Source organism: Trichosurus vulpecula, chromosome 1 (genome assembly GCF_011100635.1).
Source record: "Trichosurus vulpecula isolate mTriVul1 chromosome 1, mTriVul1.pri, whole genome shotgun sequence".
Classification (NCBI taxonomy): domain Eukaryota; kingdom Metazoa; phylum Chordata; class Mammalia; order Diprotodontia; family Phalangeridae; genus Trichosurus; species Trichosurus vulpecula.
This window is the reverse complement of record NC_050573.1, coordinates 72,799,306-72,814,965: the sequence shown is the minus strand read 5'-3', so window position 1 is coordinate 72,814,965 and position 15,660 is coordinate 72,799,306. Positions and strand designations below refer to the sequence as shown.

Sequence of the window (15,660 nt, the reverse complement as noted above, 5' to 3'; positions counted from 1 at the left end):
AAAACAATTGAAGAACAGAATGAGATAATATGTGATACATATATAAATATGATACATAATATTAATATAATATAATAATTAGTCTAACTGAAAATTACTCTTAAAAGACTCTCGATACAATATTACAAGAAATTATCAAGGAAAATGGCCCTGAAGTTCTAAAACAAAAAGGCAAAGTAGATATAGAAAAAATCCACTGATCACCACCTGAAAGAGATCCCAGGAGGAAAACTTACAGGCATAGCACAGTTTAAAAGCTCCCAGGTTAAGTAGAAAATATTGAAAGCCACAAGAAAAAAAACAATTTACAGATCATGGAACTACAATAAAGATTACACAAGACCTAGCAGCTACTGTGTTGAAAAGCCAGAGGTCTTGTAATATTATATCCCATAGAGCAAAAGAGAGGTGTAACTTACCCAGCAAAGGTAAGTATAATCCTGAATGAAAAACAAATGGACATTTAACAAACTCAACCAGGGAATTAACTGTAAGGTCAATCAGTAAGTGAAAGATCTTTTTCTGACCACTGAATAGGCCTCAGGTGAGGCCAACAAAGAGAGGCCTGATCAGAGGCAGGCCCCACACCCTTCCACTAACAAGATGTAAGGCCCCAGGCTCACACCCCTTTGCTAGTTAAGCTGTGTGTGTGACCGTGAAGTCCTCGAGGCCCTAAGGGGAGTTGCTAAGACCAGAGCCAATGGTATGTGCACTGGGGTCTAGTCAATCAGATGCTGGCTAGGACTGTATCAAAAGAGAGCCTAGAACTGAGAGCAGCAGGATTCAGAAGCAGACATAAAGAGGATATTGAGGCAGTGAGAGCTACAGGAATTAGAATTCAGCCCAAGGAAAAGGAGCAGGAACTCAGAGTCAACAGAGTTGCAGAAGAGAGTGCTGATTGGAGAGTTAGGATTCGTGAGTGATTGTTTACAGGAAGGCCCTAGCAGGGGGGAAGGTTACGGGATGACTTGGCTCCTTGCTGTAATATTGTGTTGTAATTTCCTTGTTGCTACATTGAGGTAGGCTTACTGGATTTGGAATATTATTGCTACTAAATGGAATTGGAATTACTGGTCCTGGGACTGGATTCTCTCGTATCTAAATAAATGTTATACTTCTCTGCAAAAAAAAAAAAAATTAAATTAAATTTAAAAACTCAAAGACTTTTAGGTTTTTGTGACAAAATCCCCAGAACCTAAGGGAAAATCTGACATATAACATCCAGGAGAAATATAAAGTAAATGTTTAAGACCAATTATAAGAGACTCAATAAAGGTCAGATTGTTTACTTTGTATATGTGAAAATATTAGCAGTAGTCTTATGACTGTCATCATTATTTGGGTAGTTTGAAAGAAACGCTTGGGCTGAGCTGAGTATAAGAGGGTGGTTCTAAAAGAACTGTGTAGGGTGAGATAAAAAAGAGTAATTATCTCATACAAATGAGGCATAAAAGGAAAAACTGATAAAGAAGAAACTAGTATCAGGGAGGGTGGACAGTGCTAGAATCTTACTCTCATTGGGAATGAGTTAAAGAGGGTGTGGGGGGGGTGGGGGGGGTGTAAAAGTCTTCTAAATTCATAAGGAAATAAGACAGCAAGGGGATATGGTTGGGGGAGAGGATAAGGAAGGGGGTTTAGGTTAAGGAACAGGAGGACAAGGTAGCAGATAGAAGTAAAGCAGAGGAGTGAGGAGGAATAGGAATAGGAACAGAAGGATAGTGAAGGAGAATAGGAAGGAGGAAAATACACAAGTAGTTTTGGCTTAGAATGTGAATGGGACAAATTTACACATAACACAGAAATGCATAGCAGATTAAAAATCCAAATTCAACAATATGTTACTTTCAGGAAACATTATGAAAATGAGAGATACACACAAATATAAAATAAAGGGCAGGAGTAGAATTTAATATGCAAAAAAAAAGCAGGGATAGTAATCATCACCTTAGACAAAGTTAGAGTTAAAATAGATTTACTCAAAACTAAAATAGGGGAACTACACTATTTGTCAGCAATATTATTCAATATTGTTTTAAACCATTTAAAGTACCTAGACAGTATAAAATACCTGAATGATACCTACCAAAACAGACACAGTAACTATCTGGACATAAACATAAAATACTTTTCATACAAATATCCAGATCTAAGTAACCAAAGTAATATTTATTGTTCATGGGTAGGTAAAGCCAATATGATTTTTAAATGACAATTTTACCTAACCTATTTATCCAATGACATCCAAATTAAATTACAGAAGTATTTTACTGAATTAGAAAAAATAACAAAGTGCATCTGGAAGTACAAAAGGTCAGGAACTTCAAAGAAACCAAGGAAAAAAGAGATAAAGGAAGCAGATTCAGCAGTATCACACCTTACACTACATTATGAGGTGAGAGCATTGTTGAAGTATAAAAATGATAATTTTGGTTTTTCTAAATTAAAAATTTAAGAGCAGAGGAATGCAGAAAATTGGGGAAAAATTTTCATAGACAATTTCTCAGACAGGATGTGATGGGGTTGGAATATTGCTGTGGTATAGGAATGATGAGCTGGTTAATTTAGAAAAACATGGAAAGACTTGGACTTAGGAAAGGAGATGCTATCCATCTTCAGAGAATCAGATGACAGGAGAAAATAAGCATAGTATGGCCTTACACATATGTATACGTATGTGCAGGTTTATAGATATCTATGTGTATGTGTGTATATATGTATACACACATACTTCCGTGCTTAATTGTAGCCTTCTTTAAGGTGGGGAGAGGGGGAAAATAAAGTAAAAAGTGCACAGCAAGAGAACAAAAGAAAACCAACAAAGAAGCAAAGAAAAGCTGGGCAGCTTTGAGAATAATACGTAGTACTTATTATATAGGTTTTCTTGAAATGGAAATTTATTGTTTTATATTGAAACCTCTCTTATGGTCTGCTATATACATGGCAATGTTTTTTTTCTTTTCTCATTTTGTATTTAAGTTTAAAATTTACCAAAAAACAAATTTTAAAAGCAAGTAAAAAGAGGCTATTTAATGAATTCTCCTTAACATGAAAAGAGAGTACCAGGCTATGAAGAGAGAGACACCACCATGCCATGAAGAGAAAAGGGTCCAGATCGTGAAGAAAGAGAGAGGGGGGACCAAGGGATCAGGCCATAAAAAAAAGAGACCCAAAAAGGGACCCAGACCATGGACGACCAGGCCATGAAGAAAGAATTTCCTTCGGAGGTTTGTCAAAAAACCATTTTCCTCAACCACTATAAGTCACAAGAGCAAAGTCTCCTGTCAATTTTAAAACAAAACATGGATTCTTTGAACTTAAGTATTTTCTTGTTTTGTTTCTGTTCCTATTTCACAAAAGCTCAACGTGTAAAACTAACACGAATCTGAATGAATCACGCCAAGTGCAGACCAACTGTTTTTTACTTTGTGAACAATGTTCCAAACCTGAACAACAGGATCCATAATTACTTCTACTTCATGGGACAACAGAGTGTGTCATGAAATACTTTGATATTCCACATACATTGAAAAGACTAGTGTTTTCCAGTTCAAGTAGGTGAGTAGAGAAAGAACGTGTTTCTCACCAAACAGCAATATTTTGGACCCCACCTGAATTCTCCACGTTAACAGTAACTGATTACACATATGAAGACATTAGTGGAAGAGCTTGGTTTCTTTTAGATGTAATGAGTACATGGACCTGAAAGAAAATTTTGTTTATCCAAGAAAAGGTTAACTGTGGATTTAAGAAATGTCAAAAAAAAAAAAGATAGAGAGAAAACATGGTCCACTTTTTACAATGGTAAATTTGTCCTGCAGGCAGGAATTGATCTTCCCCCATGGAATTAACAGTAATGTTGTCTCCCCATTAGAATGCTCCCTGAGGTTAAGGGTTGTCTTTTCCCTCCTTTTGCATCCCCAGCACTTAGCACACAGCACCTGGTAGTTAGTAGGCACTTAATAAATGCTGACTGATTAATAACTGTATTTTGGCTTTTGTATGCCAAACAACTGTATGTGCAATTTTAATGCATCTTCCTGTTAGTTTAGTTGGGCTGAGGACAGAATTTTCAGAGAGGAGTGCTTATTTATTTAATTTATAGAGTAAGATCTAATTTTGTAATTGCAGAAGGTCATGTGAATTTTTCAAAGCTGTGAGCAACAGTTGTTTTGGAACAGAGGCTGGCCTCTGTGGTGGTGGTGTTACTGTTGTTAACTCATTGCGTCTGACTCTTCACGGCCCCATTTGGAGTTTTCCTGGCAAAGATACTGGAGTGTTTTGGCTATTTCCTTCTCCAGCTCATTTTACAGATGTGCCAACTGAGGCAAAAAGGGTTAAGTGACTTGTCCAAAGTCACACAGCTAGCAAGTGTCTGAGGCTAGATTTGAACTCAGGTCTTCCTGTGGCCAGGCCCAGCATTCTATCTACTGTGCCACCTAGCTGCCCTTTGGCCTCTGTGTACAGACAGCATTTATTTCTTTAGTATTTGAGGTGACTGCTTTATAAGGTTCTGAAGACATTTTCCTATGCATGTCATTGTATTAATAAAGTTATCACTTGTTAAAAAAAACACAAACAAAAGGGTTTTTTAAGTGTTTTTACTGCTGTCCCTCATGCCTGGCATGACCTTCCTCCTAACTTTTGGAAACTCCAGCTTCCATCAAGGCTCAGCGCCAAGAGGCCACCACCTAAAAGAGGCCTTTCTGAATCACCCAGTTGTTAGTATCCTCCCACACTGAAAATATTTCTCATATACGTAATGGGGATCTGGTGCCATATGCAGACCCCATCAATCAGTCGATAAACACTTATTAAGTGCCTACTGGGTGCCAGGCACAGAGCTAAGCCCTGGAGATACAAAAAAAGGTCAAAGACAGTCCCAGCCTTCAAAGAGCTCCCAGTCTAATGGAGGAGACGGCATAAAAACACCCTTGTACTAATAACATATAGACAGGACAGACTGGAGATAGGCCACTAAAATTAAGGGAGATTAGAGAAAGGCACTGTTTAGAAGGTGAGATTTTAGCAGGGACTTGAAGAAAGTCAGGGAACACAGGAGATGGAGAAGAGGGAGAAAATTCCAAGCAGGGTAGACAGCCAGGGAAAATGGCCAGGGCTAAGAGATGGAGTATCTTGTTAGGAGAAAAGCCAGGAGGCTGGTGCTGCTACATCAGAGAGTTCAAGGCAGGGAGCAAGGTGTAAGGAAACTGGAAAGGTAGGGAGAGGACAGCTCATGAAGTGCTTTAAAAGCCAAAGAAAGGATTTTATAATTGATCCTGGAGATAACAGGGAAGCATTAGGTTTTATTTAATAGAGAGGTGACATGGTCACACCAGAGCTTTAGCGACATCGAGTTAACAGCATTGGAATGAAGAGAGATGAGGCAGGGAGCCTATTCCAACAGACTATTACAATAGTCCATGAGTGGGGTGATAAGAGCCTGCAGCACCGGAGTGCTAGCAGTGTCAGAGGAGAGAAGGAGTTGCATGTGATGCTATGAAAGTAAAACACACGGGTATTGGCAATAGACTGGATACAGGAGAAAGAGTTGAGGCTGAAGCCTGAGTGGCAAGCCTGGGTAGCTGGGAGCAAAGCAGCAGTGCCCTCAATGGTAATAGGGACATTAGTAAGAGGGGAAGGCTTGGGAGAAAAAGATGAGCTGAAGATGCATATGGGCCATCTAGTTCAAGATGTCCAATAGATGCCAGAGGTATAAGACTGAAGGTCAGGAGAGACGTTAAGGCTGGACTGAGAACTGGCAGCATAGAGATGAATAACTGAAACCATGGGAGCTGACGAGAACACCAAATAGTATAGAGGGAGAAGAGAAGAAGACACAGAACAGAATCCTGGCTAGGGGGATCGGAGAGGAATACACCTTTAGCAGGCATGACCTGGATGAAGATCCAGCGAAGGTGACGAAGAAGGAATTGTCAGATGGGGGAAGCCAAGGGAGAATAGTGTCACAAAAATCTTCTTCTCAAGATAAAGAAGGTAATTAAGAGTGCAAAAGTCAAGAGGATGACGATTGAGAGGGCCATCCGATCTGGGCATTAAGAGATAGCCATTCATTTTGGAGACCAGTTTAGGCTAAAAGATAAAGTCGGGAGCCAGACTGTAGATATTTAAAAAGAGAACGAGAGGAAAAGAAATAGAGGCATCGACTGTAGACAGTCTTTTCCAGCACTGTCTCCATAAAAGGGAGGAGAAACATGAGATGACAGCTTGAGAAGATGGATGGATCGAGTAAGGGTTTTTCAGAAGAGGTAGGAGACTTGAGAATGTTTATAGGCAGCAGACAGGGAGAGGTTGAAATACATGAGAGCGTGGTAACAAAAAAGGGCACTGGAGGGGACAGGACTGAAGGGGGTCACTTGTGTGCAGAGACAATACCTTGCCTCGGTAAGGAGAAGAGCCACCTGTTCACGTGAGAAGGACGAAGGAGAAAGTGGCCAAAGGCATCTGAGGGATGGGAGCCCAAGAGAAGCGGAGGAAAGGGAGCTCTTGGCAAATGTCTGTGAGTCTGCTAAAAGGGCGTCCTCCACATGGACGCCATCTTAACAAAGTGATGGGAGTCTGAACACGGGGTCAGATTCTCATTACATGTATCTTGTATTTCTTTGTCTAGGCTCATGCTGTTTTCCTCCAATAGAATGTAAGCTCCATGAGGGCAGGGACTGTTTGCATGTTTGTCTTTGTTTTCCCAGCATGTGTGCAGCATTAGCATCTGGTACGTAGCAAGTTCTTACTAATGCTTGTTCGATGATAAGAAGATAGCCTGATCTAGTGGAAGGAGCATGGGGCTCTGGAGCCAGTGGACCTGGGTCCCAATCTGACTACCTCCATGACCTAAAGCAGGACACTTCTCCCCTCTAGACTTCAGTTTGCTCATCTGTAAGAGGGACAGGTTGGATTAGATTTTATCTTTCAAGATCACTTCTGGCTCTGAATCTCTGAATTTGTAAACCACAACACTGTAAGGTAAATTGAACTTTATGTCCCCCCTTTATGTCTCCTATTGAGAGAACAGGAAGTAGCCGTAGCTCAAGAGATGGCCAAAGGTGGAAAGGACTGCATATTTCACCACAAGCTCTTTGCCAAGCATGTCATCCTGGCCGAGACCCAAATGACCAACAGTCTGGGTTCTCACTGCCTCCTAGGTTCTGAAAGATCCACCTCCCGGTCAAATATTTGTTGCGAACTTCCTCCTCTAATGCCTTCCTTGAACCACCCAAGGAAAGCCTTTGGTAAACAGCAACGTGGTCATTCACAGGCCTAGAAAGAGGAGTTCGAGTTGTTCTGCTTGGCCCTAAGAGGCAAAAGGAGAAGGCCAGGAAGGAAGGATGAATTTGGTCTCAGATAAGGAAAACCCATCTCAACAGTTACAGGCTGCTTGGTGAGGTAGTGAGTTCTGGTTACGTCTAAGTCACTGCGAAGCCTTATCAGTGAGTCAAGAGAAGGGTAGTCAGTCAGACCAAATCCCCTCAGATGTCCTCTTCCCCAGCTCTGTGATTATGGAGGGTCAGATAAGGACAACGGCTCGGCCAAGCTACAAGGCAAGTAGGCTGCTAAAGTTCCAAAGGAAATGTGATAACTCTGTGCCTCCAAAGAGCAAGGTTTCAGGGAACAATAACCAGCCATGGAAGAATCTGTATTCACACATGTTGTATGAGTCACAAGTTCCTTCTTCCAGAGATCTAAAAAGATCCCAAAGCAGAACAGAGAGCAGGCTTCCTGGCCTGAGCCAACCAAGCTTCTCCCCCGTGACCTGTGTGTGAAAGTCTCGGGGCTGGTGCTGGCTAGCGTATCCAATTTCCCCTGTAGCCTATCCAGAAGTCTGGATTCACTCCTCTCGGCTATTTCAGCCCCTGCCTTCTGGGCAGTCACAGATTATTTATTATTAATTTAATAACTGACAAAAGGAGGTTGAAGATCACATGGTATGTGTAAATAGGCTATAGCCTGATACCAACTTACAAGGGAGAAGGAATAGGAACGACACCAAGGATCTGAACAAGAGGCAGCTTGATACAATACAAAGGGCACTGGCTCTAAAGTCAAAAGACCTGGATTCAAATCCTGCCTCTGATGCTTACTGTTCATGTGACCTTGGGCAAGTCACTTAGCCTCCATGGGCCTTGGATAACAGATAAATGCTGTGCCTTCAAAATATTAAAATAACATTTTGGGGTGGCTCCTCTATATCAAGACTGTACAAAGACTTGAACAGAAATCATATGGGATAAAGTAGCAAGGAAGGGCATAGATAAAAGGAATGGGAGTTACCAAGAATACAGCTCCTAATGCAGCTGATATTAGCACAGCCCTAGAGAATTCTGAAAACCTCCTCTCTTCTTACACTAGGCTGCTCTAAGAGGAAAGGCCGCCATATCAGTGGTGGTCCCAGGATATGGATTTGGATTCCAGGTCTGCCCTCTGGACCTCCTGTGTGAAGGTTAGGGGCCAGATTCAATCATCCCATTACCAAGTTCCTCATCACCCCGCACTCCATCAAAGGGCAGGGATTATTTTCATTTTACAGACGAGGTTCACAGTAGGAGGCTCAGTCAAGGGTCACAGAACTACTCAGTTTTGGAGACAAGATTCAAACTCATGCGTCAACTGCCTCTCAGGTAACTGAGGCAGGCCAGCTCTAAAGGAAGGGCTTTTAATAAAAGCTGGAGGTTCATGAACTTGTTTTGAAAAATATTTTGAAAACTATTTCAAAAGATTGGTTTCCTTTGTAATCCCGTTTTAGGGTTTTGGGGTTTTTTTTTTTTTTGGTTTTTCTTAATTCATTTCAGAACATTTACTCTGAGAAGGGTCTATAGGCTTCACCAGACTGGAGGCCAAAGGGTCCATTACGCACAAAATGGTTAAGAATCTTTGTTCTAAAGCATGAGAAAAGCATGAGCGCTGTTATTATTGTAACAGTCATTCTCCACCTCTTTTCCTGAGTTGGGAAGTGGTACAACTACCAGGGGCTCTAGGGACACAAACCCCTCCCCAAGGCAGCCAGCCGTGGCCTGGCCAGAAGGAATGTTGCATAACTAACTACCTAATGAGCATTTGCCCAGCACTCTAATCATGTGCACAGCTGCATTCTGAGCAAAATACAGGGAAAAAAACACCCTCTCCCCAGCCCTCACTTGGCAGTTTTATAGGATGCTTTAAGGTTTGCAAACCTCTTTACACCCCTCATGTAAGTAGATTTCCACAACATCCCCAGTGAGCTAAGTTCTCTAATTCCCATTTTACAGATCAGGAAACTGGGGCCAACAGCAGTTAAGTGACTAACCCAGGATCACACAGTTACTAAGTATCTGCAGCAGGATTTTAACTCAGGGATTCCTGACTCCCAAGTCTAGCACAATATCCGTAACACAGGCATCAGGAAATGGCCAAAGGGATGGAGGGATTTCTACTGTTTGATCAAGGAAGACTGACTGAAAACTCCTGGACAAATTTCTAAGGCTCTCACTACAAGAAAAAGGCTAAATTGGCCCCTGCGGTGGGGAGGGGGCAGGGGAGGGGGAGGCAATATACAGTCATTCTGAGTGAAGTCATCAAATTTCTTTGCCATCTGCCCATCACTGACTTACTGTGTTACCTTGGGTAAATTCCTTTCCTCTTCTGGTCTCAGTTTCTCAATCTGTAAAATAGGGAAAGGTGTAATTAGACTAGGTATATGGTCTTTAGCCACGTATCATATATATCATACCTCCCTGACTCTGTCAGTCTATGTTTTATGCCCCAAAAGGGACCTTCCAGGTTTCTTTCCATACCTTTTGGGAAGGCAAAGAGCCTATGAGGACCTGGGGGAAACCTCTAGCTATAGAAACCTGCAGGCACACAAGCAGCTCCCCCTTTCCCCAACCAGGCTACCCTCTAACTCACTTGTACCCCTCCCCCCAGTTTTTAATTTGAACCCTGATAAGGACACTTCCAAAACTGTTCTGTAAGCTGGAAAAGGCTTCAGACAGGGAGGCAATGACCCAGATAATGTCAACTGAACTCTCTGGCCCCGGAAACTGGCAACAGGAAGATTGGTTCAGGGTTCGTTCAAGAAAAAAAGCTATGGAACAACGAGAGCTAACGCCAGGCCTCAGTGGGGATCTCCAAGCAAAGGCTGGATGGATGACCCCTTACCTGGAATGCTGCAAAGAAGACTTTCTTCTAGAAATGGGTTGGACTAGATCAGGGGTGCGGAACCTGTGGCCCTCTAGGTCCTCAAGTGGGGCCCTGGCCTAGATGGTCTTCCAATGCTGAAATGCTATGATTCTGGGATCCTCACTCCCAGCTGCTGATGCACTCAGCCACTAGCTTCTTTACTAGAAGGTATTCAGCTTCCCCCATTCCAAGTGGTAGAGGGAGTGCTGAATCAGAAAGACCTGAGTTCAAATCTGGCCTCTATGCCTCCTGAACAAGGACAAGTTAATTTACCTCTCTGAACCCCCATTTCCTCATCTATAAAATAAAGATAATAATCCTGTAGTAACTAACTTTTTAAAGCTCAAACAAGAAAAGTTACATAAAGCACTTGATTTTAATGTGCTACATAAAATGTCAGCTGGTATTCTAATCATTACTATGTTTAACCATTTAAATTGAGCTGGAAACACAGCCTTTGAGAAGCCTTGGAGAGTTATCTTCCTCAAGATGAACCAACACAAAGCATCATATGGAGAATCCAGGGTCTGAATACCTCAAAGCTGTTCTTACTCATCCCAGCCCAGCTGACCCCCAAAACACCTTCCACCTGCCTCTTTGGGATGGGGAGAAGGATCAAGAAGCTCCCCTGGCTGCCTCTTGCCTCTCAGATAAAATTCGAGCTCATTTCTTTGGCACGGAGAATCCTTCATCACCTGACTCCAAGCCCACCTTTCCCAGCTACATTATTCTTCTGCACACTCCACCCTAACTGGCCTATTAGAAGTTCCAGGGGGCAATGGATAGAGTGCCAGCTTGCAGTCAGAAAGACCTGAGTTCAAATATGGCCCTCAGACACTTATTAGCTGTGTGAGCCTGGGCAAGTCACTTAACCCTGTTCGCCTCAGTTTCCTTATCTGTCAAATGAACTGGAGAAGGAAATGGCAAATCACTCCAGTATCTTTGCCACGAAAACCCCAAAGGGGTCACAAAAAGTCAGACACAACTGAAATGACTGAACAACAACAAAAAGGAATTAATATAATATGGAGAATCATAAGAAGACCTACATTAGCTGATTCAACTGAAGAGACCAAAAAAAAAAAAAAAAGATACACAGCGACTATAAACAACCAAAAGACCAAAATGTTGCAACATTACAAAGAAGGTCAGTCCCAAGAAGAGATATGAGAAGACACCATAAGACTTTGAGTTCCTTTTTGTGGTAGCAAACAGTTGGAAACCAAGGGGATGCCCACCAATTGGGGAATGGCTAAACAAATTTAGTATACTAATGTAATGGAATATTATTGTGCTATAAGAAATGAGGAGCAGGTGGACTTCATAAGAACCTGGAGTCTTACATGATCTGATGATGAGGGAAGGGAGCAGAACCAGGAGAACATTGTTCACAACCACAGTCACACTGCTTCTGTGATGACTAACTCTGGTAGACTTGGCTCTTCCCAACAATGCAAGGTTCTAAGACAACTCCAAAAGACTCATGATGGAAAAGGTTATCCACATCCAGAGAAAGAATTACAGAATCTGAATGCAGATTGAAGCAAACTATTTGCTCTTTTTTTTTTCTTTTATTTTTGGTTCGTTACATCTTTCTCATGGTTCATTTCATTGGTTATAATTCTTCTTTACAACCCGATTATTGGGAAAATAAGTTTAATGTGAAGGTATATGTAGAACTTCTATCATATTACATGCAGTCTTGGGGGGAGGGGGGAGGAGAAGGAGGGCAAGAAAATTGGGAACTCGAAAACTTGTCGAACTGAGTGTTGTAAACTAAAAAAATTAATTAATTTAAAAAAAAAAGACTGTTAGCTCCTTGAAAGCAGGGACTATCTTTTGCCTTTTTTTGTATCCCCAGTGCATACTAGGCACATAGTAGGTACTTAACAACTGAAGTTGACTGATACTTCCCCCAATTCCTTTGCCGAGGAAGGAGGCCACTCGTATGTAATATTGCATGTATTTTCAGTTTTTTTTAATATTTCCTAACTTGTTTTGCTGATTTTTTTTCATTTTTTAAAAAAATTCTTTGTTATAAAGGTTGGTAGTCTGGGATGGGGAAATTAGGTAATTAAGGAAAAAAACAAAAGATATCAATAAAATGTATTTTTAGAAAGGTTCTTTCCCATTGAGAAGTCATTAGACACTGAGCTCTTAGCCTTCCAGGACCTCAAAAAGGTTTGTAGAAATTACCTAGAAATACTGATCTAGTCAAATGATGTAGAAACCCATTCAAATGACGGGAGCTGATGCATCCCTGATCCTGGGTTCCTCCCCACCCTACTCTCTCCCATCCCCAGAGAGATTCCCCTGGAGCTGGCCTCACTTTAGGCCCCAGCCATCTCAAAGATTCTCTCCAGCTCTGACATACTATGTTCCGAGGTCTCTCCCAGCTTTGACATCCCATGTTCTAAGGTACCATTTGCTAGGAAATCCTCTGTTCTCTTAGCCCTTCCACCTCTCACAGTCTCTGGTTCTAGAATTCATTCTCCTTGCCCTACCTCAAAAATCCTCCAATTGTAGAGATTTTTAAAAGCGGAGCAAGGAAGATGAGTGCCTGGCCCCTTACCAACCTGATACCTGGGGTACTTGAGCCTGGCGGAGAAACCTGCCTGATCCCCGAACAGGCTCTCAAGGACCCCAGCAGCTCTGGATAGACCCCTGCTTCAGGGCCACAGGGGATCCCCTATTCAGATCTAGTATCTGCTTCCTCACCTGTGAAAGTGGGGGATGACAAGCCAGCCATTCCCCACCCCCAAGGCTACTGGAGGCCAGGGCTGGTTTACCCAAGGGATCCTGAAACTTGAGCTCTGTTATTATGATTAACTTCCCGTAACACCTGAATCAAGGGGGAAGGCTCTGGCCACTTCTCTTTGTGCTTCTTGGGACTGTCAGCCAGGGGCTGGGGCTGTTGTTGTTCCTTAGCTCCCGTCCCCAGGGTTAGAGTGTTTTTCTTTTTTTTAAACCTAGTCCTATCAATGAAACCTTTCCATGAGCTCTCCTCTCCAAAAGAACGGCAGCTTGCATCCAAGAAAGAGCATCTCCCACCAACCCCAAGTGCCTCTTAAGAAAAAGGAGCCATTCTGGCTTTTTAAGGTTCACAAAGGTTTTTCCCACAAGATCGACAGGTGTTATTTATGCCCATTTTGCAGGATGAGAGAGGGGATGTGAGAAAGGCAGGCAACCCCTCAAATATTATCTCCACTCCAGATGAAGAAACAGATTCCAAAATGCCTTATCAATGGCCCAGGGTTCCTAAGTGACCCTGTCCACGGGCACACGGCCCGGTTACCTTTTGACTATTCCACTGTTTTCTACCCTCTACTACTACAACCAGACTCTGTCCTAAACTCTTTTTTTATGGACAAACCAGTCCAACCAAGTACTCACCCCCACACATAACTAACTAGTGCTATATACTGCCCATGATTCTGGGCAAGTCACTATCCCTCTCTGGGCCTGTTTCCCCTCGGTAAAACGAAGTAATTGGACCAATAGCGCCCCCCACCCCAAACAAATCAGGTATGTATAAGGACCAACGGGAGGTCAGGAATAGCACAGGGATCAGGAGAGTCAGGAGATCTGCATGCTAGCTCTGACTTGCTAAGTGCCTCAGTTTCCCTAGCCGGGTGAAGGTACGTGCTAACCGGGGGACAGGCTGCTTTAAGTTAATTTCTAGCGCTAAAGTCCTAGGACCTCTGCTCCCAAAATTGGCCAGACTTTAGTCAGAAGGCTCTTGAGGCCGCCCCAAGCCTCTCCAGATGGAGGGCCCGGGGAAGGCGGTGGTAAATGCCGGGTGATAAAGCTGGTTGGGGGTCAGGCCCGGAGGCAGCGCAGACCCCAAGCCTCCTCCATCGCAGCCTGCCAGCCACCACCAAGAGTCCCCCAGAAAGCAGCGAAGAGCGTGAAAGCTAGGAGCAGGACCCTAAGTGGAGTCTCACGAAGCATCTGAGCTAGAGGGACCCTTAGGAGCCGTCTGGTCCAACCACTCCGTTTTACGGAGGAGGAGACTGGGGCTCTTTCCCAAAGTCACACGATGGTAAGAGCCGGGGGGCTCAAACCATATTCTTTGGTGTCCCAGCCCAATGCTTGGAGCTCCGGGGAAGGGGCCGGGAAGGGAAGGGACGGTGAGCAGAGAACCCAAGGGGAGAGCAGAAGGTAGCCACGGGCTGGGGAACAGAACCAAAAGGCAGGGAGGGGCGCTAGAAGCTGGGGCGGGGGGCGGCATGCAGCGGAGCGGACAGCGGGCAGGGAGGCTATGCAGAAACCCAGACGGCCAGGGAGTCTTCCCCCAGCCCCCAGGATGGACATACACACTCCTCCCGCACAAAGCAGGTGGATAGCTGGGCAGCGGCACGTGGAAGTCCTCCGGGCTCCCGGTCGAGCCAGAGCCGCCTTACCCTGAGCTAGGGGTGCAGGGAGCCGCCCGCCCGCCTGGCACCAGCTCCTCGGAGTAGCGGCAGAAGCACAGAGAGCGGGCTCAGCACGCGGAACCGCCGCCTTTAGTCCAGCCGGCCGAGGGGCGGGCCACGACGCCGGCCTGGAGGGGGTTGGGCCAGATCCTGCCCCAAGGCGGGACAAGCGGGGCCGCGAGCCCCGGCCGGGGCAGGGTGGGGGCCCCGGGGGCGGGGCCAGGCGCGAGGTCTAAGTGGCGCGGCCAATCAGGGGCCCGGAGCCTGGAACACACCACCACCTCCAGACCCCACCCACCCTTTCCCTCAGGGAGGGAAACCCCCGGTCATTGACCCCGGCGGAGCCGGCAGCCGGCGGGGCGCACGTGTGCCAACGAGGGCTCCCGGGGAGCAATTAGAGAAGCTGTGGGGGCCCCAAGGGAGGGACAGGGGGGAAGAAGAGAGGAAGGGGATGTGGGCACAGTTCAGACCTGGAAAGACCCCTTGAGCTCAGCTAGCACTCCTTTGGGCAGCTAGATGGCCCAGGGGGTAGAAAGACCTGAGTTCAAATGCTAGTAAGTCTGTGTGACCCTGGGCAAGTCACTTAACCTCTGCTTGCCTTAAGTCACTAGAGAAGGAAGTGGCAAAGCACTCCAGTAACCCCAAGAAGGGTCACAGAAACACGAGTGGACAAGGAAAGCTCGACCCTGAACGCCTTTGGTGACTACTCTGGTGGGGGATACTGCCTACCCAGAATGATGTCTTCAAATAACTGAAAGAAACGCTCGATTTCGGTCAAAGGACAGGGAAAGTAAAGATGTAAACTTTTTTTTGTAATCCAAGTTCACAGACCCTCCCCCCTATCATGGATCCCTGTCTCAGTCTGTGGGCCCCAGGTTGAGAACCCCTTGCCCTGTAGTTCAGGATTATAATTAAATTCACATTTTTATTTGGTGCCTATTGCATTATGTAAGGCCCGGTGCAAGAATCCCAATGTCAGTTTCTGCATTGGAGAAATCTACAACCTAAAGGAAAAGATTCATCAATACCTGGGAGAGTCTGGAGTACGGAGACGTTTGTCCTAGGCTACATAGAG

General features: G+C 44.4%; 1 protein-coding gene across 4 annotated transcripts in view; it reads right to left on the bottom strand.

The window, feature by feature from the left end:
• ACSBG2 (acyl-CoA synthetase bubblegum family member 2) overlaps positions 1 to 14,668 on the bottom strand; it is a 61,891-nt gene extending 47,223 nt beyond the window's left edge. For 2 of the 4 annotated variants that reach the window (XM_036760476.1, XM_036760489.1), the window contains exons 1-2: positions 14,574 to 14,668; positions 9,611 to 9,652 (exon numbers count right to left, since the gene is read on the bottom strand). The gene's annotated coding sequence lies outside the window, so the exon portion shown is untranslated. Of the gene's footprint in view, positions 1 to 9,602; positions 9,653 to 14,486 lie in introns of all 4 variants that reach the window. The other 2 variants (XM_036760486.1, XM_036760481.1) reach the window with 2 other exon arrangements.
• Between the last annotated feature and the right edge of the window lie 992 nt (positions 14,669 to 15,660).